Source organism: Gallus gallus, chromosome 6, assembly GCF_016699485.2.
Source record: "Gallus gallus isolate bGalGal1 chromosome 6, bGalGal1.mat.broiler.GRCg7b, whole genome shotgun sequence".
NCBI lineage: Eukaryota > Metazoa > Chordata > Aves > Galliformes > Phasianidae > Gallus > Gallus gallus.
In genome coordinates, this window is record NC_052537.1 from 11,226,151 (window position 1) to 11,247,477 (window position 21,327).

The following is a 21,327-nucleotide window of genomic DNA, read 5'->3' on the forward strand; positions in this document are numbered from 1 at the left end:
AGAAAGCAAAAGGCAGTGACAAACCTTTTCATGCCATTTCAGTTTTTCTGTTTTATCCCTACATTTTTCACAATGTCCATATTGGATGTTAGTGAATTAATGAATGTGCCTATGCTCCGCTGCTTTACAGCTGAGCACATGGTGGTTCTCTGCCTGCCCACCCTGCACAATGTAGTGATTCATGCTAGCTCATATGTAAATGTGCTTATCAGTAAGACCAATTATTTGGTAACTGATGGCAAAATAGTGGAAAAAAAATGAATTTTCTGACACGTTTGTAAATGTTAAGTCACTACATAGATGCTAAATCTAAAAGATTGCAAGCTCTTTGTCTAACCTGAGGCATGTAATTAAGGGAGCTGTTAATGAGAAGCAGAGGAGTCATACCTCCAAGTAGATAAGAACAAAAGGCTACATTACCCTTCATGCCTCCAGGCCACAAAATATAACTAAAATAACCAAAAGAATGCTGCCCATAGGATGACAGATGTACAGAAAATGGAAAAGCAGTGAAGGACAACCATGGATGCTGGACAGGAAGACCACAACGAAGGGAACCTGACCTTTGCATGAGGTATGCAGTTCTTGTGCTCACAAACTTCTGAGTGGATCCAATATCCCCAAGCCCACACAAAGAACAGCTGGGGCTCGGAGCAACTACCCAGTTTCCTTGGCAGGGTGGCAAAAGCCACAGAAGTGCCTGGTCATCTGCAGGCTGGGGCTGGAGATGCTGGATATTTTCAAGCATCCCACACAGAGAGGGTTAGGAGTGCAGCCCCTCCTGCATTTGACACATTCTCCTCCTATTGCTGTGATGTTTCGCACTATTACGTTAAATTTTCTAGTATATAACAACAATAGAACATCAAGCCAGGTGCTGAATAAACAGCAGGAAATTTCCATGCTGTCTTTTGTTTGTTTTTTTGTTTGTTTGTTTAAGTTGGATGCTGACACGCCAATTCCCACGTCATTAAACTGGGCTTTTGGTCAGGCTGAAATACTGAACTTTGATTTTTCAGGTGAACTCCTCCAAAAGCACAAGATAATATTTGAGCCAGTTCAGCCCTGCAGAGACCAATTTGAGGACACAGTGAACCTCAGCTTACAAAATAGCAGCTCCAAGTGGTGCCACATGTAGCTGATTCTGATATGACACTGTGTCTTTGCATGGCAGGATGATGAAGCACCCTAAAATTAGCTGTCTTACTATTTCGTAAAGAGCAAGCAGAAAGGTAGCAGGCTGCACTGAGGAGAACAAAGAGGCACAGGAGAGGACCAGAACTGAGGCTCACGCACAGACAGGTCCCACCAGTTCATGGTGAGCACTCTTGGCTTCTTTGCAAATTTCCATCTTGGACTGTTTAGTGTAATTTCTTATCCTAAGCACAGGGTGGCCATACTGTGAAAGAAGAAAGGTGATTGTGCAAATGGTGGGGGGATCTATTCTTTCAGTGGGCTTGGGAAACAGTAGAGAGGAAAACTACTGGTGAAAACAACAGTGATTTTCTTTTTCTTTTGGGGGGGAGGGGGTACTGGCATGTAATTCATAGAATTAAGCTTGTTGTTCATGGAATTGAACTGAGAATAGAAGAAAAAAATAGTACTGTTATGGGATCCAGAAATATCATGATAATGTCCCTCCTCTCTGCTGAGCCAGACTGATAGTTTCCAGACATTCAGCTCTCTTTCCACCCCATTTCTTGGGCTTTGCAAAGAACAAGATTTGAGAGAAATAAACTATAAGGCAGTGGGAAGATGGGCATGGATGTGTTTGGGTATAAGAGTAAAGGAAAAGGTTCTGGAACACCGTGAAATTTGCAGATGAGGGGAAAAAAGAAACTGTAAGGAAACATTTGAATACCAGATGGCACAATAGGCAAAATAACTAATGGATGTTAGGGCTGATTGCTGGGACAGAAGAAAGAAAGTGTGATTCCTTAGGAAGCAGAGGACTCAGCCAGCAGTTCTGTGCAACAGTCTGTGTGGCTCCATGTCTACGTGAGTGTCAGGACCTGCTTTTTTTCTCTATTCCTATGGTAGGACACTGTGGAAGAATAGATGGGAATGAAATAATTGACTCTGAGGCATAAAATGCGACCAGGACTACTTCTGCTGGTAGTTCTCTCTCACAAATATGGGACTGCTTTGTGACAGAGATATTTCTGTTTGGTAAAGATGGTTCGATAGCACTGTTTGCAGCTTTCATAATTTAATTCCAGATGAGACTAATGATTTCACAGGTATTAACTGAAACCCAGAGGGACATGATACTTTAAGATCTATTTTGGTGCAGCTAGCAAACGATATTTGGTACAGCATGGACTGTGCCATTGGTATCAACTTCAGTATAGGAGATCTCTGTTCAAAAATGGATTAAATATTCACCGTGGATGAAGACTCCTGGATAGGTGAAAAATTAGATTTTTCTTGCACAGGTTATTAAGGGCCTCCAGAGAAATTATATGTGAGCTGTCAGAGACTGCAGTGCTTGGAAGAACATACCTCTGAATTTCCTACAATATAAGTCTCGATATTAGCATTGGAATTCCAAAATGTTGATATGATTTTGGAGAGAGAAGCACAGCAAGCTGTACAACATCAGCAATCAAATCCTCATAACTATGTGAAAAAATGGAATTATTACTGCTTCCCAGTGCACAATTTGCATGCAGAAAAATTTAATGACTGCTCACATTTCTGGAGATTTTGCATCCCAATAATTAATAAGCTACCATTTAGAAAAGGAAAATTGCCCCTGACAATGTTTTGTTTCAATTTAACAACACTGGAGTTGTGCAAGATGCTGACAGTTTTGCTGTTGATGTTTTAATGAGCAACTTAGAGACTTATCTCCAGAAAAACATGGGATAATTTTTTAGAAGGCTGTTTCTTTGTTTATTTGGTCTGTCAGCACAGGAAAAATGGCTTCATTTTAAAACTCCAAGCTTGTAAGAGGAGGCCAAAGCAACTATATATCACTTTCAAGCAGAAATAGTAGAGCAGCCACCTGTGCCAAACCTCCATTGCATTTAGCTGGCATTTTTTTCTTGGATAAGGAGGGTGGTATCAGTGACTCATCACCCTTGTCTGATTGACGAAGGCTTTCTTGTCATTAATGTCAGCAAGCCACTAGGGCACCACTAATTATGAGCATTGATCCCAAAGAGAAATGATTAGTTGAGGGGTGCTGGATAGTCCCCGCTTTACACAGACATATTTACTTATTTCCGTAAAAGAATGATACACAGCTATTTCCATCTTCTAGGCAGGGCTCTAGACCACCAAAATGACCCTTAAACACACATAGATATCAATCTGAGAGTAGTCCTAGGGCTTGGAACCCTGGAGATTCAGGAGAGACCGTTCCTGAGACTCCCTTAGGAAAAGGCACAGCATTTCTACACCATCAAGCTGAGACACAGCAGCTTCTGTACGCCCCATGACCCAGTGGAGACATCCAAAACCATACAGATTGCCAGCATGAAACTCCAATTTCATCACAAAACACTTCCACAACATTTTTTATCTTGTAAATTTGTAAAGCTTTTAGCTTCTAGACTTGTAAAGCTTTTACCTTGCAAACATGTGCAAAATATTGTGACCAATGTGACAAAACTTTTGCAAATACAAGCAGTTCAGCACAAGGAATACTGCATGTTGATAAGCTTGCAGCAATTTCAGCCAGGTAAACACTCTTCAACAAACAGCATAGATTTACAAATTAAATTCCTCTCAATATAACAATATATTTTTTTTTCTTTTTTCCTTAATTAACTTAATGCTTATTTTGCCTGGTAGATGAGTGGTTGCTTTGTAATAAATGGTATAAAGAAATCACATTTCCTAAGAAGCAAATGACATATGATCTTTATATTTTTCCTGGCCTCTTGTTCAAGCTTCAGCCCCTAAATAGCTCCTCACCATTATAAATCTGCTTGGGTTATCTTCTGAGTTTTTAATAACCATAAGCATTAAAATAGTTCGTTTATAACTCTAATAATCCCCACTGGCTTCCCTGCAGAATTATAATAGACATGAACCTAGAAGCATTTTATTTATGACCACAACAACTAGTCATAATTTCCAGTGAGTTATAACAGCAAAGATCTATTGTTCAAGATTGCAGTATCTGCTCATTTTCAGGGCAAACTGATGTCTGAGGCTTAATATTTAATAGGAACAGATGAAATTCTGCAGTTTTCACTTTTATATTTGTTCCTGTGTACCACCACTACAACAGCTGATTTTAGCTGGATACAGAACTCACTTTTTGCCCCGGTAACAATAAAACTGATACTGTTTTTACATTAATTTCCCCAATGTTTTCTAACAAAACCACAAGCTAAAAGAAATATCATTTGACAAAATTTTACATTTACATATTTTAAACTGAAATTTCAATTCTGAGGAATATAAATGTTTATATTCCTTCTGTGCGGAGCGGTCAGAAAACTTGAATGTATTTCTCACAAATTCTGTCCATGACAGTACGATACCAGCAGTCCCTCCTTCCTGCTCCAGGCGTCACTTAAACTTCTCTTTTCAAACACCTTAAATCCTATTCAACAGCTCCATACACAAGAAGAAAAGTCCTATGTATCCAGGAGGAATAGTTTTCATATAAGATATGCGTGGGTTATAAGTATGTCTGAAGTAAGTTTTCAAAGCGTGTAATTTGATTTTCAGAAAACAGTGAAGATTCAAGATTTATATGACTGCCTCTGGTCATCTAAATGTCAAAATCTTGTCAAATATCTAGTTACATCAACCCCACAAATGAGAATACACAACAACTCAGGTAATCCTTTAGCTTTTCAACAGATATGTAAGAAAATTGAAAGTATATGTTTTAAACTACTTTATGACAACATAGGCTTTGTCTTCATATCCTGTCTCTGAATTTGCAAACTAGTAAATATTTCTCCACAAAATCTGTGTTTTCCTGATTTAACATTAAGCACATACTTTAAGAGCACGGTGTCTAAAATTTGTTCAAACATCAAATTTCCACAGTCCCACACCATTAATTAAGCATACCATAAAAGGGTTTTTGTTTGTTTGTTTGTTTGTTTGTTTTGTGCCTTAAAGAGCTTTTACTGATTAGATTAAATGAAAAACACTCACCATAATATTTGCATTTTCTCTCTCAGTGTCAGTTTGGAGTTTTCCAATATTCTTCCTTTTCTAAAACAAAAGGAATTAAGACATTTTTTTAAGAAAGCATATTCAAATTCATAATAGACAGAAAGAAAATTCCTTTTAATAACGTATGTGATAGCACATGGCATTACGACATATCACATTGGTACCAGTTGGCCAAAACTTGGCTTGTAATACACATGGTTTATTAGACTAACATGTATTTTCAATCCTGTGATATGTCTTTTGACTCTAAAATTGATATTTTGACTGTTTGGAGACTAGACAGTTGTAGAGACTACCACGAGAAATAGGAAAGGTATTTTCCCTCTCTTGCTCTTTCTCTCATGCTTTGTACTGCTCTTAAGACAATGTCTTATGAAGACTTACTTTGGTAAGTGAGCTTACATTACCTGAGTATCACTCGTTCTTTAGCTAGGCAGTGATTCAGATACTCCTTGTGTTCAGTATGCTGGTCCTATCAAATGACTTGAGTTCTCATATCTACCCATTCTGAAAGTTCATTTGTGATTTGCCAAAAAAAAATCAACAGTTTCTAAAATTAATTCTGTCTGTAATACTGAATCCTAAGAAAAAAAATGTTGAAGTTTCACTAGCATCTGTAGATGTAATTTTTGCAATGCATCTTCATACAAATGTTCACAAATTATATTATAATGGCAGTGAGTTTAAAATTACAGTGAAGAAAGCAACATTTAAAGTGGGAAGATGACTCAGTGGCCTGGGGAAAGGAGTTCCAGACAGATGAGGCAGCATAAGGGCAAGAGTGCCAGAATAACTGGGAGGGGCAGGTAAATTGATCTTGAGTATAATAAGGTGACACACCAAAGTGCTGGTAAAATATTAACTATTTCTGCTAGCAGTCACCCAATGAGATTCAGAGCTTGAGAATTCTAACCTAGATAATGTTTTCATTAAAAAATGACACTGCTTTAATAAGGAGGAGGAAAAATTAGAACTTAGATCTTCTACAGAAGTTGTTTCTTTCCCTTGTCTATACAATCAGACAGCAGGGCAGTGTCACTGCTTGTAAATGCTATACACAAGGGATCAAGTAATAGCATTCATCCCACTAGCTACAGTAAGGCAATACCATGCCCCTAACCCCACGCACCACTACTGCCATGCTTTTCTGATGCCACCATGTGTCTAGGTTGTAGCTTCCATGTGAAGTGTGGATATGGTATCTCCCCCCAGCTGTAGGACTTTAGACAGGACAGTTCGGCAGTTCATTCTGTCACGCCATTCTAATACACTATACAAAGTCTTTCCATTGAGTTTGTTTCTTTCAGTAATATTTTAGCAGACTGCCACAAAAAAAAGTTTTCCTGCTATCTGACTTATGCCTATCAAGCTCTCTGCTCCTGTTAGTTCCTCTAGCCACATCACTGGTCAATCATGGTGCTGTCCTCCAAAATGATCAACTCTGGCCTACCTAGCTGCCATAAACTGCCATAAACGTTGCTGATACACCACTGAAACTCTCATCTGAGTGTGCTTGGGAAGCAAGGCATCTCTAGAAATTATTTTTAAGAAGTAGTGCCCTCTCCTTACCCTCTTCTAGCAATCAGCCTTTAGCTAGGATACCAAGTTACTGAATGTTTCATCCTATTAAGCGTTTGCATAGAGCTGATCTTCCCTGCAGGTCTGTTGTCCGTGACAGGTGCCAAAGCCTCTAGAGTTCACCAGACATTAATGCTGGTTTGAGTCCCTCTAAAATTCTGAAGGCTTTGATCTGCACTACCATTAGGCTGAGCTGCTTCTGCTTCCGATCTGTCCCTTTTGTAGATAATTTGCTGCAGGCCTCAGGGCCTCTAACATAAAACAAAGAAATACATTGGAAAGCCACTCTACCTAGGTAGAAAAAAAAGACATGAAAGATACTTGTATTTTATATGAATTGTATTTATATTACAGGTGCAGACAGAAGGCAAAAACCTGAGTGTTTTTTTTCTGATTACCATGCAACTCACATTAATAGGTTTCTATAAATAATAGTAATACTCACTTGGCTTTTTTTTTGTTAGAAGCATTTATAGTTAGACTCTTAGTGAAGCCTCTCAGTTCTTTAAGGATTTTGGAATTTATTTGTAAGAGGCCTGGATGAAATTCTGTGCTATGCCATTTTAAGTGATAAGAATAAAGACTGCAGTGTAAATTGTTGTTTGACAAACACATTATTGGAAATGTGGTTACAAATACACCTCAGTAGACTGACTTTTAATCCGATTTTAAAAATACAGTCCATAATGCATTGTTGTGCTAATCTTAACCCAAAGTCAAAAGGCATTCATGTGTGTGACCCTGTCACCAGACAACATTACACAGTTAACAAAGGCAGACACTGTAGATGTCATGTCTGCTTAATTTCAACCATAGAAATAGCTGTAATAGAAATTATTTAAAATTATTCACAATACAAAAGGAGAAAAAGCTCAAATACTCAAAATATGAAGTTTAGAATACATCCTTCACTTTAGTTAACCATCCCATATTTTCCTTTCCTTTTCCTTCAGACTCAGATAACAAAATATCTCCACTATTTTTATCAGTTCTAGTGACAATCTGTTCAGTTGGTATTTAACATGGCTATAAACAACTTTATTTGGATTTTTGGATGTTTATGTTCTAGATGAAGGTAAAGAAGCTAATGGAAATGGATAGATCTGTAGCTGCTAGTGTCTAAACGTGTTATATCTGAAGATCAGTTTAGATGAGCTGCAAAAATGGGAGACAAAACTCAGAAAAGAACAGGAAAAGTGAAAACAGTGTTTGGCTTAGTGCCTTCTCTTACATATAATCTGAAGAAGACAAGTCCAGACCAGTGTTGTGTCAGCCACACAAGATCTGGCAAACCTGTACCTGCACCAGACTTGAGCTAGGAGAGAGTCACAGTAGGAATGCAAATCTTACAAAGCACATTATTGCCCCAAGTTAGCTGAAGACAGCAGACAGCTATTGTCAGATACCCTTCTCTGGTTTGTTTTGGACTAGACATGCCTTACAATCAGGACAGTGAAACCTTATAGTGTCAGAATAAATCCTGTAGTCTCTGAAGATGCTGGGAGTATCACACTGGTTGTAAATCTCACACCTTTCAGTCAAGCTGGGTTTTTTTTGGCATCTTTGTCAAAGCGCACTTCCTCATGTTTTGCTTGCCCAAAGAAAGTCATGAATTGAACAGCATACCCCCTTGATAGTTTTTTCAGCAATTAAATCCAGTTTCTGGGTTTTAAATTTTAGTCCACTAACTTCTGATCTGGTTTTCTATTGATTACTAGGCATACTCGCCCATAAGTCACTGGATTTTGCAGATAAGAATCCTCATCAGTATTATTTCCATTTTTTTCTATTTTTTTCTTTGTTTTTTTAGTTTTCCTCTGACTTTTGAAAGCAGTCTCACATAACAGGTTCCATCAAACTTTTGGTTCCTTGGGCAACTGTCAGCCTCTATGTATCAGTATTTGCTGTGTGCTCTACAGATCATTTTGTCCACTAGCAATGACCCTGGTCCAGAATGAAGGTTGATGTGAGCCAAAACCTCTACCAGATCATGGTAACTTCAAGGAGAGCCTACTCAGCTACAAGAGCACTTCTAGATGAAGCTTGTGCACCTTATATTTGAATCACAAACAATTTGAATGCTTTCAAATGAACACAAGTGCTTGTAGAACGTTGTTGAGATATCCTGACTTAAAAATAGAAATTCCCTTACAAAAGGAAGAACGTGGGAGAGCTCAATAAAATATTAACTACACAGGAGACAGTAAAATGTGAACAGTTTATCTCAACTTTTTTTGTGTAAGTTATTTTAAAGTCTAATGTTATAAAAGATAGTATTGTACAAAAGACAATAGAGCACAAGAAAGAAAAAATAATTCGAACTATAGCCTTGGTGTCCTTTTGTTTTTGAGGCAGAGAATCCAAGTTAAAGAGACACTTTCAAAATTGTGTACAAGTATTTTTATTTTAATGGAAAAGGTATGTTACAAAACCCCTTTTACAATCATCACCCATAATGTAAATTATTTCTTGCTGGAGATTATCTCTATTATTTTCTTTATTGTTCTGGGGATTATCTCTATTATTTTCTGGAAATACTTTAACATCTTTCAGCTGTACCATTTCTACTGTATCAAAGGAAAATATTTTTTATTTACGGACTCATTCTGAAGGGAGAGGGATGAGGGAATGTTTCACCATTACTATTTGAGCCTTCTGCACAAATGAACTATCATTTCCTTCATCATTCCAATATGTCTCCACTTCTAAAATTAGAATCTGAGTTGGAATCACACAATACCTAGCAGACTTATGCTAAGATATGCACTGCATAATGATATGAATAGGAAATATCCAACTGATATTGTCTGACACAAGGTTTGCAAATCACTAATGAGTTTTCTTCCTTTAGGTACCCTTTCAGTAGCTGTGGTTGATTTTTATACAAAGCTATACCAATTCACAACAGTAATAATGTATTGCCAGGCAAACACAAAAACATACAAATCACATAGAACAAGAAAAGATACTGCCCTTTCATATTTCAATTCCTCATCCTTCCTGTGCTTAACAAGGCATCTTATTATCCATTACTGTATATGCCAAATGGTATAGTAGCACATTATATGCACAAATACTCAATGCTGTTTGTTTTTTTAACTTCTAAAACATACCCACAACATTCCCTTGGTTATTTTTGTACCAAAAAAAGATGCATTTGTAAACCTCTGTGAAAACAGGATTCTTGAAATTAATTCAATGCTGTTTCATTAGTGTCTGGTTGGGAAAAGTAGTTTAGTTTAAAGGAATTGTTAAAAATATTATCAAACTGCCATTAGCTCACATGCTAGAGATGAAGGCACTTATAAAAGCTTAGGTAGATCTGATATAGGCTTTATAGGAATAAAAACAGAAATAGGTAAAGCATTTAATTTGTTAGCTAGCTGTATAAGCACTGTCTTCCCGCTCTGTATAACTGAATGTCAGACGTTCGTGGGCAATTGTCTGCACAGTCTGCTGCTGTTTCAAATACTGAGTGTTAACCACGCTTCAATCAGAAAAATACACAATAAAACTTGTGGGTTAAATGTGGGTTTTTTTGGTCTTCTCTCAAAACATTTTGTTACGTATGAAAATAGAAAACAAAAGTATAATATCGTAGTTCCTTTTGGATATCTTTTCTTTTATAGACTGTTTTAATAAAGTGCATTTGAAACCTAAATTGTATCTACAGGCATTAAGTGTTATTTTCCTCTAAATCAACAGCATGTTGTGTTTTATACCACCTTTATCAGCTTAATGGCAAGAATCAGAGTGTTAAAATGCATACTTCTGTGGACTTGTGACAACATGGTAAGAAGTTTTTATGACATATATGATACCACCTTTTGTTGATAACAATTTGATAGATGCGAACCTCTGTCAGCATCAGAGAGGCTGTGGGCCGTGAGTTTGCTGACAATGCAAACACTGATTTGTCATTTCTACCATTTGTGTATCAGTTTCCACACAAAACTGGAGGATTCATCTGTACAATTCCCAGTTATACAGAAAATGCAGACCTTCACAATAATCTGTAGTCTCATTCTCAAGTGTCCTTTTAGAGCAAAGAAATTGCCCACTGTTGCTCAAAGTACAGAGTCTACTTGCTCTTCACAATGCAGAAGCAGCACCAAGCCACTGTTTTCTTCTATTGTTGTCAGTTTTTTGCCAGTGTGAATGTGTAGGCTGTATCAACTATCTCTGGATCTGCCTCAGCACTCTTGCCTGTCCCTTGCAGAGGCAGACATGGCAACAACAATCCGCACTTGCCCATCGGCCAACACTGTGAGTACAAAATCACAACCTGTGACATACCTCTATCTTTAACCATACTGCAAGTTCCTTTTGATCCTTATTGGTTTAAGAATTAAGCTGTTTTGATTGGTGAGCTGTAATAGATAACAATTATTTCTCCTGTAGACACTGATCACACTTTCTAATGCCCCAGAGTAAATATACTGAGCACTGATACGTTCTTATGAAATAATAACAGAGCAAAGGTGAGAAGATATTAGAATGAGCTGTCATTACCAGAGACACGGCTATGTGAGGCAGTCACAAACTACTCTTGTAAGCAAAGACAACGGTGTGCATCCAGGCCTTTAATGATGATAGGTGTTTAACTTAAGCATTGGACAGGCTGTGAGGACCGGCACAGTTCTGGGTATGCAGGGGAGTTGTAGGCAGAGGTTGCTCATAGTGATTGATCAGCTCCAGAAGGAAGTGTAATTGTAGCACGCTCTGTGACTTGTGGTTTTGAGGTCTCTTTGTGACTTTGAAGTTTGTCCAGCAGTTTTTCATCGCTAGCTTCTGTGAGAAGTATCAAACTAATCAGGGATGTCCAGTAATGTATGTCCCAAAGCTTACTGCCAACCTGCAGCTGTCAGCACTACTTCCAGCACTAACCCCTAAAGCCAAAATAAAGCTTTGTGTATGTGTAACTGTGAAATTGAGGTAGCTTGAAGCCAGATAATTTCTTACTACAAACTAATTTGGCACATATATACTATATGCTAGGTAGATGATACTGTCTTATCTGTGGGGTTAATGGTGACCTTGGAATTATTGCAACCTTACAGCCCAAAGAAGTGCTTGTGTGCTTCTGTTACACAGCAACAGCAAGCTGAGCCCTGCTGCACCTCTGGGCTGTTTCAAAAAATGATTACTGTTGGAAAGGACAATGACTTCTTCAGATGCTTCTCTTTTTTACTTTCCAAAGCTCTAAAATTCTCTTATACCGTGTTTCAGGGGTTACTTCCCAGTCACAGCTGTATCTGCAGGCTTACTGTCAGACCAGACAGTATGTGTGGTATTAAGGAATGTTTTCAAGTGGCCACCGAAAGACAGCGTAAGCTCTTTACATAATTTTGGGCAGTTCACATGAATATCTACCAATTGCCTTCAGCTGAATAATGTGTAACCCATCCCTTTTCTCAATGAATGGTTCAGCACATGCTATTAATAGGATTATAGTAACTCCATCATAATATCTAGAAGATCAAGTATTTTCCAATAATAATAAATGCTGAAGATTTACAATTACTGTCTGATAATCCTACTGTGGAATAACAGCCAGCCAGATACATATCAAGTTCCACTGTAAGACTCACTCCTTGTGCTTACAAAGGTACTTTGGGCTTTGACAGACAAGATCTGGTGAGAAGTGGTGCTCACGTATTTTATTCTAGAACACTAAGCCTAATGGGAGAGAGACAGATGTTCCCTTCTGCCAGCCAGCAAAGACAAACCGACATAAAGCTGGAGGTCATGATATCTTCAAGTGCCACAGTACGACTTTTAGTACTCGGTAGTCAAAGGCCACAGCTGACTGCCCTCTAAAAGCAGTCTATAAGGTACAGCAGTATTTTCATGGACTCTATGCTGTTATTTGCAAACTGAAGTTTTCTTATGTTACTCTCTGAAGATGATGGCTCTGTAGTGACCTACACATTTAGCATATGCCCTGATTTCTTCTGCTTCCTGGAAGTTTTACCCTTGTACTGCCTGCTGCTAAGATGTTAGTATCTCAATTTTAAGGTTTCTCAACGCTGTACTTTCTGCATAACCCTTAGTTAATTTGTTGTACAGACTGTTAATTGCTTTTGAAATCCTAGCACCTTACATAAAATTCTCTCAAAGTGGAATATTTTGTGTGGTTTTTGAGGGGACTAAATTGAATAGCTACTTTGAATTGCTTAATTTTGTGTATCATACACAAACACCAGCTCACAGCTCCACAAGACTCCCTGCACATTTTGTACTAATTCTGTTTCAGCCCAGGTCTGTATGGATTTACAGCTATTTTATCAGGTATGCCAAACTTTATTTTTGGGCTTCAGACTTTGTAGCTTTCATGTACAGATACTTTAATGTTCAAGCCACAGTAGTACGCAGTACTGTATCCACATGCAGTTCCTGTCAGCACTCTATGGATCACATCTACTGTTACGGACGTTATAAAAGAATACATTAGATCTCTGATTCGGGTATAAAGTTACACTAGACATCACGGAACCCATAAAATGCCTATCCTGTCCCCAAAAGAAGGTCTGATTCCAACTATGCAATTCTTCTGTATCCCTGAAGAAACCACATCACAAGACGACGCTCACAAGCTCTTCTAACCATGGTATATACAAAAAGAGAGAAACAACAGGTAACCACTTGCAGCGCACCAAGGAAAATTTTCAGAAGAGAACTGCCTTTACCTCCGATTTTTCATATTGCTACACCTCATGAAACATCTCTGAAGAACCACGGGAGAACCTCTTTTCTGGCAAAAGAGCTCACTTGGTAACACTCACTTGGGAGAACGAGAGAAGGTCAGACGGACAGTCAGTTACTGCCGTTATTAGATGCCGTTATTGCTGCTGCTGCTGTCTAAGATGATGAGTAAGAAAGAAAAACTACCCTGCATTTTCCACGTGATGTGGCACGTTTTAGTCACTCATGGTTTTAACTGGCAGCTCAGTTTGGTAAGCTGTATTCTTTGTACTGCTTAAAGCATTCTGAAATTCTTCCACATCTCAGTTTCATTTAAAGCCAAGTTTCATTTGTCTCCTTTAATTACTTTTCCCTCAGGAATTTATTCCTGTGCACTCAATAACAAGTTTAGAAACAGTATTTTTAGGATTTGTAGTGATAGGCCATCCTCAAGGAATTCTGCATAGTTGTTCTACTTGTTTATTAAATTAAACACTTGAAGAAGTCAGAAATATTCTACTATTAAATCACATTTGCTGAGTTTGCATTCGGAGGTGCAGAACTTTTATACTGTTATTCACTAATGTGCTTCCCAGTGACTGTATTCTTCAAGTTCTGATCTAATTGTAAATACAACAGCAGTAATAAATTATCCTAAAAGGCTGAAGTATAAACCAGAAGATGCCACAAAAGTGCCTCTTGGACGCATCTGCAAAACCTACATAAGCATCTGTAGGATCTGTTTCACGGGTGAGGAGAAGGCACTCAGTGCCCATAGGTGCTGTCGGAGCAGTGGATTCCCTGTGCTCGATATTCTCCTGTCCAATGAGGTGGAATGCTCTGCAGGCACATGGTTTACGCTGCTCAAAATAACTTGGGACCTGCGAACTGACAAATGCTATTGCTCCGGTGGTGACAGGTTGTCCAGCTTCTTACAGCCATCCTCGTAACAACGAAGGTTAACTTCTTTCACTGTATGGACTCCTAGCTGTTTGTGTTCCTGAGGACTGGAAGAATTCCCTCGCTTCCTTGTCTTTAATCTCACGCTGGTGGATAATTGTCATCGCTACTAACTGCCAGCACTGGGCAGCAACACCTGGAGGAATTAAAAAAGGTAACGCTTCAACTTTAGATTGGTCTACATTTTGATTTTGCAGCACAGGTGCAGAGGGGCTTGATGAGCATGTATCTTTAAATGCTAATTATTGCTGATAAGACATATACAGGGAACAAATCATTTTTAAACTGACGGACTTAAATTACGCTGAGACGTGTGTATTACAGTGGAAGAGAAACAATATTCTGCAGCATTATAAAGGGCTTGAATAGCATTGGTGGGGTTCTCAAAATCCCTTGGAGCCAGTCTGACTCCTCCACAGTCAACGGAAGATAATACTGACCTGAAAAGTTCATTGCCGGGACAGTATTCTTTTTTCAGCCTTTTTTCCCCTCCACTTTCTGAAATATTTACAATCTGCTGTTCAGCCTCAAACTGAGATGCCACAACGTGGGTTTCCTTCTTAAACAAAACGAATCCTAATTTACCATGACCCCCATAGTTAAATACTTTCTATTTATTTATTTATTTCTCTATTTATTTATTTATTTTGTCGTGTAAAATGACCCCGCTGGCTATATTTAGTGCTGGGAGATCTGCTCTCTGGATTAATGTACACAACAGCTGCAGAAACAGTCCTGCTAGAAGGGCATATCTCTCCCCCTTGAGCTCTGACTATCTCTCCTGAACTCTTTCTCTCACTCAGAGAGAGTATTTGACTGTCAGTAGCAAATGTTTGGCTCAATATATTGCAACATTAAGCAGTAATCAGAAGCCCGTCTTAAGTTTTACAAAATAATATGCCAACAATGGAGAAGACAACAGAATAGCTCCAGTTAACGTCAACAGAACATTATACAAATCATGTTAAAGACACTGATTACTTTATCAAGTTTTGTTTTGGTCATGAGGCTTCCATTTGTGAAGACGCTGTAGGGTCTGAGAGCGGAAACAAAATCAGCCAGTGTTAATGGAACCATTTCACAAACTTCAACACTGCTCTTCTCCCACTCCTACACCTCCTGAAGGTTTCTAAGGTCAGGATGTTTCCTTCTTAATTTTCTTTTCTTTTTTTTTTTTTTTCTTCCAGGAAAGGCTACAAAACTAAATAACAGTAGAAAGCATATTAGTTCCCATAGCTGAGCAGTATGATAGCAGTATAATATTTGTCTATATTTATAGTCAATTGAAGAGATAGGTTTTATATTCAACAGACTATCATGGAGAAAGAAATGCGTTCTGTGCTGTTTTGCTGCTCCTATGCCTTCACTGGAGATTTTACAATATGTCTTGCTGTGCTACTGAAGAAATGCTTCTTAGCAGCAGCTACTAAGAATTAGATATCTCGTTGTGCTTGTAAACAAATATCAGATTAGGGTTACTTGTTAAAAATGTACACAGAGCTGTAAGAGCAGTTGGACAGTACAGCCTAAATTGCCATCAAATTAACTGGCCAAAAAAAAAGTATACTTTGCTGTACTCGTTTTCATAAACAATAATATTCAATGAGTATGGGCAACTTATTCCACTTAAGTCTCGTTTAAAGCCTAACAGTTTATAATTACGATTGAAAAGTGAAAGTTTTTATGTTACAATGTTCTGATTGGTGAAAAAACATAAAAAGACAGAACAGCCGATAAAAAATACAATGACAGTTTGAAAAAAAAAGAAAGGCACAACTGGGCCTTGTTAGAAAAACTACAACCGGATTTCTTTTGCGCCCCATTTAAGGCTTCAGTTCCCTTTTTCACTGGGAGCCAATATTTATATGAAAACTGAATGCCATTCTAAAAACAAAACAGCCGATAGATCTGAAATTACCAGACAAATAGATGTGCAGAGGCACATCTATTTTGTTTGCATACCATTGCTTTTCAGGGCTTTTCTTTATCCAGTTTGTGCTTATTCAGGCTGGCTACACAAGCAATCATTTGTCTTGTCTTCAGATACATGTGCACAATTCCTTTGACATCAGTGCTGTTTACACGCATGGGTAGAGGAGAAATCTGCTCAGCATTTAAGTCGTGCAAACTCTCATTACAAGTACCTGATAGAGTGCTGTAATTTGTCAGACCAGAGTGAGGCTATGCAGTACTCAAATAACTTATTAACTAACAGAGCCAAAATAAAACTTTGCAGTAGTTCTCAGCCGCATGCATTTCTGGATTTTTGCACCGCTTACACATACTGATAGCAGGAATAATAGAAATGACCTAGTTTAAATCACTGGGGTCACTGTCCGTGAAAGTGGATTTGCAGTTTTAGCCATGAAAGGCTTGCAGTGCAGTGTGACTGTGTCCAGACCCAGATAGAAGAATACTGTCGCCTGTTTGTTGTATTTTCCATTGTGGACTTTTGTATGCACATTCAGCACCAAACCGTGGACTCCTGCTCTATCTTTTTGGGCCTTTTGTACAGACTGTTTCTCACATGAGCAATCTCCAAAGGAATCTGGGTTGCATACTTAATAAAAACTTGTACTGTATTACCAGCATTTGAAGTACCACAGTCAGAGCTTGTCCTAACAGCCGTGGCCCTGCCTTCACAGGTCAGTGGGAGAGGAGGATCCCAGGCAGTCCTCAGAGACTACCCTCATCTCTTTTTCTTTTTAACCTTCTAATTTAAAAATCAGATGATGTTTCTTTCAGTTTCAACTTGACTTTGCATGGAGTTTAATAAAGATATTGTTTAACCTTGTAGTTCAGGCAGATTCACTAAGGAGGAAAGAGAATTTGAGGCATGGCTTAAGAACGGGTCTGTGTTCTCATGAGAACTACTATACGATGATTCTGTGAACATATAAAGACATCTTTGTGATCAGAGTTCAAAAAAACAATGGTCTTCTCATTATGATAGTATGAAGGAAATGTTGACAAAGTTAAAAGTCTTTGGATATGCTTTTTACATGAAGAAGAGATGGTTATTTTAGACTGTTTAGAGTGCCCACTACTGCAGCGCTGAGGCCATGGGCCAGGTGAAAAAGTATTCAAGGGCATGAGTCCAAGTGCACATAGGCCTATTGGAGCATCTTCTGCAGAATTAATTGCATGTGGGATTCATCCCAGCTCATTTCTAAGTTGATACATTCCATTGTTTTTTTCTTTTGTGGGCTGTGCAATTATGCTCTCAGTAGGAAAAGGAAGAGAAATTATGGAGAAAATACAATGGTAATGAAGAACACATTTCACCTCTCACATTTCTAGCACTATTTGCTTGCAAAACAGGTGCTTATAAGTCTTATCAGAAGTTTCCTAAAGCAAAATAGGTGCTTGTAAGGCTCCAACATTTGAACATTTTGAATTGCATTCAAATGTCCATGAATGAAATATTGAACTTCTCCAAACAAGACAAAAAGACCTGTGTTAAAGGAGACCAATATCACTACAAAAAATAGCCAGGTAGATTCTCTGCTAAAGTAATCTAGAGTCTTAAATATTCCAAGCTACAAATGGATTTGGTTTGATATTACTTACATTATGTTCATTAAAAAAAAAAAAAAAATCACACTGCATTATATATGACTATACTTTAATTATTTATTACTTCAGCATAATATTGTTTAATATAGATTACGTGTAAGCGCATTTAGATAATAATTCAATTCTATATTCTTCAGCTCCTGAGCCATTAAATATTAAAAACAATAAAATTTCCCCTAAATTCTAGAGAATGGAGACTGTTGCTACTTTTTTTCCCTCCCTTTAGCTATATATAGGTAACACTTCTCAGTGTTTAAGATTTGAATTTGTAAAGAATTTTGCGCATGACCTGAGAAATGGTTAAAACTATTAACTGATTGGCATTTACAAACAGAGGGGCTGTGAGGCTGGGGTGGGCAATTAGGGTTAGCATGCAGCATGCTTGTTTTCAGGTGTTTTTATTTCCATCAGAAGCTGTTACATCCTTGGGCATGAAGGATCTCTCCTCATTTTCCATTATTTAACTACAACACTTGACTTACTTGATTCATTACAAGGAACGGAATCCAAAACTACTCATGTGTCTAAAACAGAAAAGTAAATACCTTCTTGTACACAGCTTTCTAAATGCAGTGACTAGAAGTACCTTACTCTCACACCCCGAAACACACACAACTGCTAACCTTAGTCCTCCATTCCAGCCTAACCTTTTATGTTCTAGAGCCCCTATCTGTCCTCCAGCAGCTATCGCACATCAACAGACAGCAACCGGAAACGGTGACAATGGCAACAGCCAAGTGAGAATTCCTGGAAGTGCATAAGAATGTGATTGTGATCTTTAAACATGCGGGAGACAGACCGCTTGTGTCATCGCTTAGCTCGCTTTGCGCTGTGCACTCCTACAGTCAAAACACCCATAGAACTGTTAGCGTTCAACAGTGGATGCGTAAATGTAATTTATTTGCAATTAAAATAACTGAAAAAGAATATAGCCTATAAGATCTGCTAAACTTTATAGCTTCCGAATGGCAGTGCTGGACATATAGAATCTTGATGCGTGAAGCCCACAGAAGGGCCGCTATGCAGAGGAAGAACATTTTGGCATGTGTTCTGATCGTGGGGTTTCATAAAAAAAGCAGTGACAAAGTGACAGTAACTTGAAAAGCCAGAGAGAAGCAAAATACTCTAAAAGTATTAATTTTTAACCACAACGAAAGGCCAGAGAAAATGTTTAATTTTTATTATTATTATTATTGCATTAAATCTGCTATTTGCGGATAACCTATTTTTTTTATTATGGTTCAGACATCGTAGCCTTCCAATTCTTAAAGGAAGCTTACAAGCATGAAGGAAACAGGCTTTATACATAGGCAGATAGTGACAGAAGACAGGGGAATGCCTTTAAGCTAAAAGAAGGGAGATTTAGGTTAGATGTTAGGAGGAAATTCTTCACTCAGAGGGCGGTGAGGCGCTGGCACTGCTGCCCAGAGCTGTGGGTGCCCCATCCCTGGAGGTGCCCAATGCCACGGATGGGGCCCTGGGCAGCCCGCCAGCCCATGGCAGGGGTTCTATGGGTTCTTCTAGCCCATTCTGTGGTTCTATAATCCTATGATAAGTGAAGGAGTGTTTGAAAAGGACATCTTTAGGGCATTAAGCATTCAACACCATTCCTACCCAAACAGAATATAGGACCCGCACTCAGATACACCTGTGATTCCCTTCAGTTTTGCTGAGATTTCACTACCACTATTTTCTTAGGAAAAAGCTTCAATTCTTTTAGTGATGACTCAGAAAGGGCACAGCATCCCACTGCACAAACTCCCTGGGGTGATTTTCCTGCCTTCCATATAATGATTTTCAAGCTAAACTATTGCCTAAACAGTCTTTGGAATCTAATTCTACCTGTGTGTGTATTTTATCTTAAAGACCACTTGGCAAATAAAAGAACATTGCTGTAAATGTAGGCTCATAGAAAATCTGAAAGCTTATGCAGTTAGTTTTTCTCACGGAATCTGATTTAGTGAACTGCAGAAGTAGATGCAGCCAGTTTATGCAGTCAGTTTTCTTCATGACATTCTCTGAGGCCATGCAAGATAACCGGTGCTCAAGTGTCACTGCTGTTAGTGTCCCAGAAAAGCAAAAAAAGCTGCCCCCAGTGTATTTGTTTGCTGCTATAGGCAATGAACTAGTCAAGACTGAAGAAGTGCTGACTGCTGGAGTCAATCATCCCGTTTTCAATCCTAAGCAGCACCAGTTTATTGCTATTGTTCGTATCTACCATTGCAATTCCTCCCTTTGATACCAGTTCATAAGTAGAGGCATTTTTCCAGTTTGCAAAATTCTTAGTGCTTTTATTGACACTACAGATTACTGATTACTCTATTTGTACTAATGTCTGTCCTCCCTACTGACTATTCTTTACAGCTCAAGATAAATACCTGCAGTTATGGTGTACTTGTTGCTTGCCCCATGACATTGCAGACGTGCCATGCACTGACTCGCTCCCAGCAATCTGTGCCACTGCTGGGGGAGTATGGGATCATTTTTATGTAGCCACAAAGACACTTTTGTCTCAAAGTTCCAATTAGGAAAAATTAAAGGGAAGGCTCAAGGCATATCGAGGACAGTTCCACACCAAAATCTAAACAATACAAACAGTCCAGCAAAGAGAAAGACTGGATTCAAGCCCAGGTCTTAATTTTGGAGTTTCAATACATATTTTGGCAATATAAAGGCTGAATTATTATTAAAAAGTATTAATTAAATCTGTAATAGTGTAATTTTCCTTTTGATTATATATTTTTGCTCACTGGAAAGACAGTCTACATAGGTATTTTAGAAAATATATTGAATTTGGCCTTATTACTATCTGGCCCCCAGACCTTGTCAGGCTGTATGCTTGGTTCATTTCAAACAAAGCCAGTCTCCATCAGCTGTGAAATCTGAATGGCCTCAGCCTACCCAGTGCTTCTTTCCACCATCAGCCTTCTATACTGCTTGAAGAGAATAACTACTTGGGGGGAGGAGGGGAGGAAAGAAACTGGACATCTCGACTGTCTTTCAGTCTCAAAGCAACATTAGAAATATCACATCATTCAAAATGTCTTAAAACTTCAGTAGCAAAGCAGCGCTTCGAAGTGCTGCATTTGACTAGTACCCACCTTCTCCCTTACTAAAAATAGAATTTAAAATGGTCTTCTACACAAGCTGAAAATAGAGAAGAGTTTGTTATATTCTGACCCTGAGTGAGCTTAAAAAACAAACAAACAAAAAAAAACCCACCAAGGCTCTCTAAGCACTAAGAATTTGGCATCAGATTTGTTCTCATCAATATCTTGCCTACCAGCACCAGAAGGAGCAGTCTCCTCTTTTCTACCCCTGCTGCAATGGATATAAGGAAGCTGTTCCAGTTGATTTCCTGGGGAACTGTTTGTTTTCTTCCAC

The 21,327-nt window shown here is 38.4% G+C and overlaps 1 protein-coding gene across 3 annotated transcripts in view; it reads left to right on the forward strand.

The window, feature by feature from the left end:
• The first annotated feature begins 1,242 nt into the window (after positions 1 to 1,242).
• The window catches only part of MYPN (myopalladin), a 71,781-nt gene continuing 51,696 nt past the window's right edge, over positions 1,243 to 21,327 (forward strand). Inside the window, exons 1-2 of one of the 3 annotated variants that reach the window (XM_046943344.1) lie at positions 1,243 to 1,318; positions 11,953 to 14,521. The gene's annotated coding sequence lies outside the window, so the exon portion shown is untranslated. Of the gene's footprint in view, positions 1,319 to 11,952; positions 14,522 to 15,423; positions 15,502 to 21,327 lie in introns of those variants that run through there. The other 2 variants (XM_421565.8, XM_040703176.2) reach the window with 2 other exon arrangements.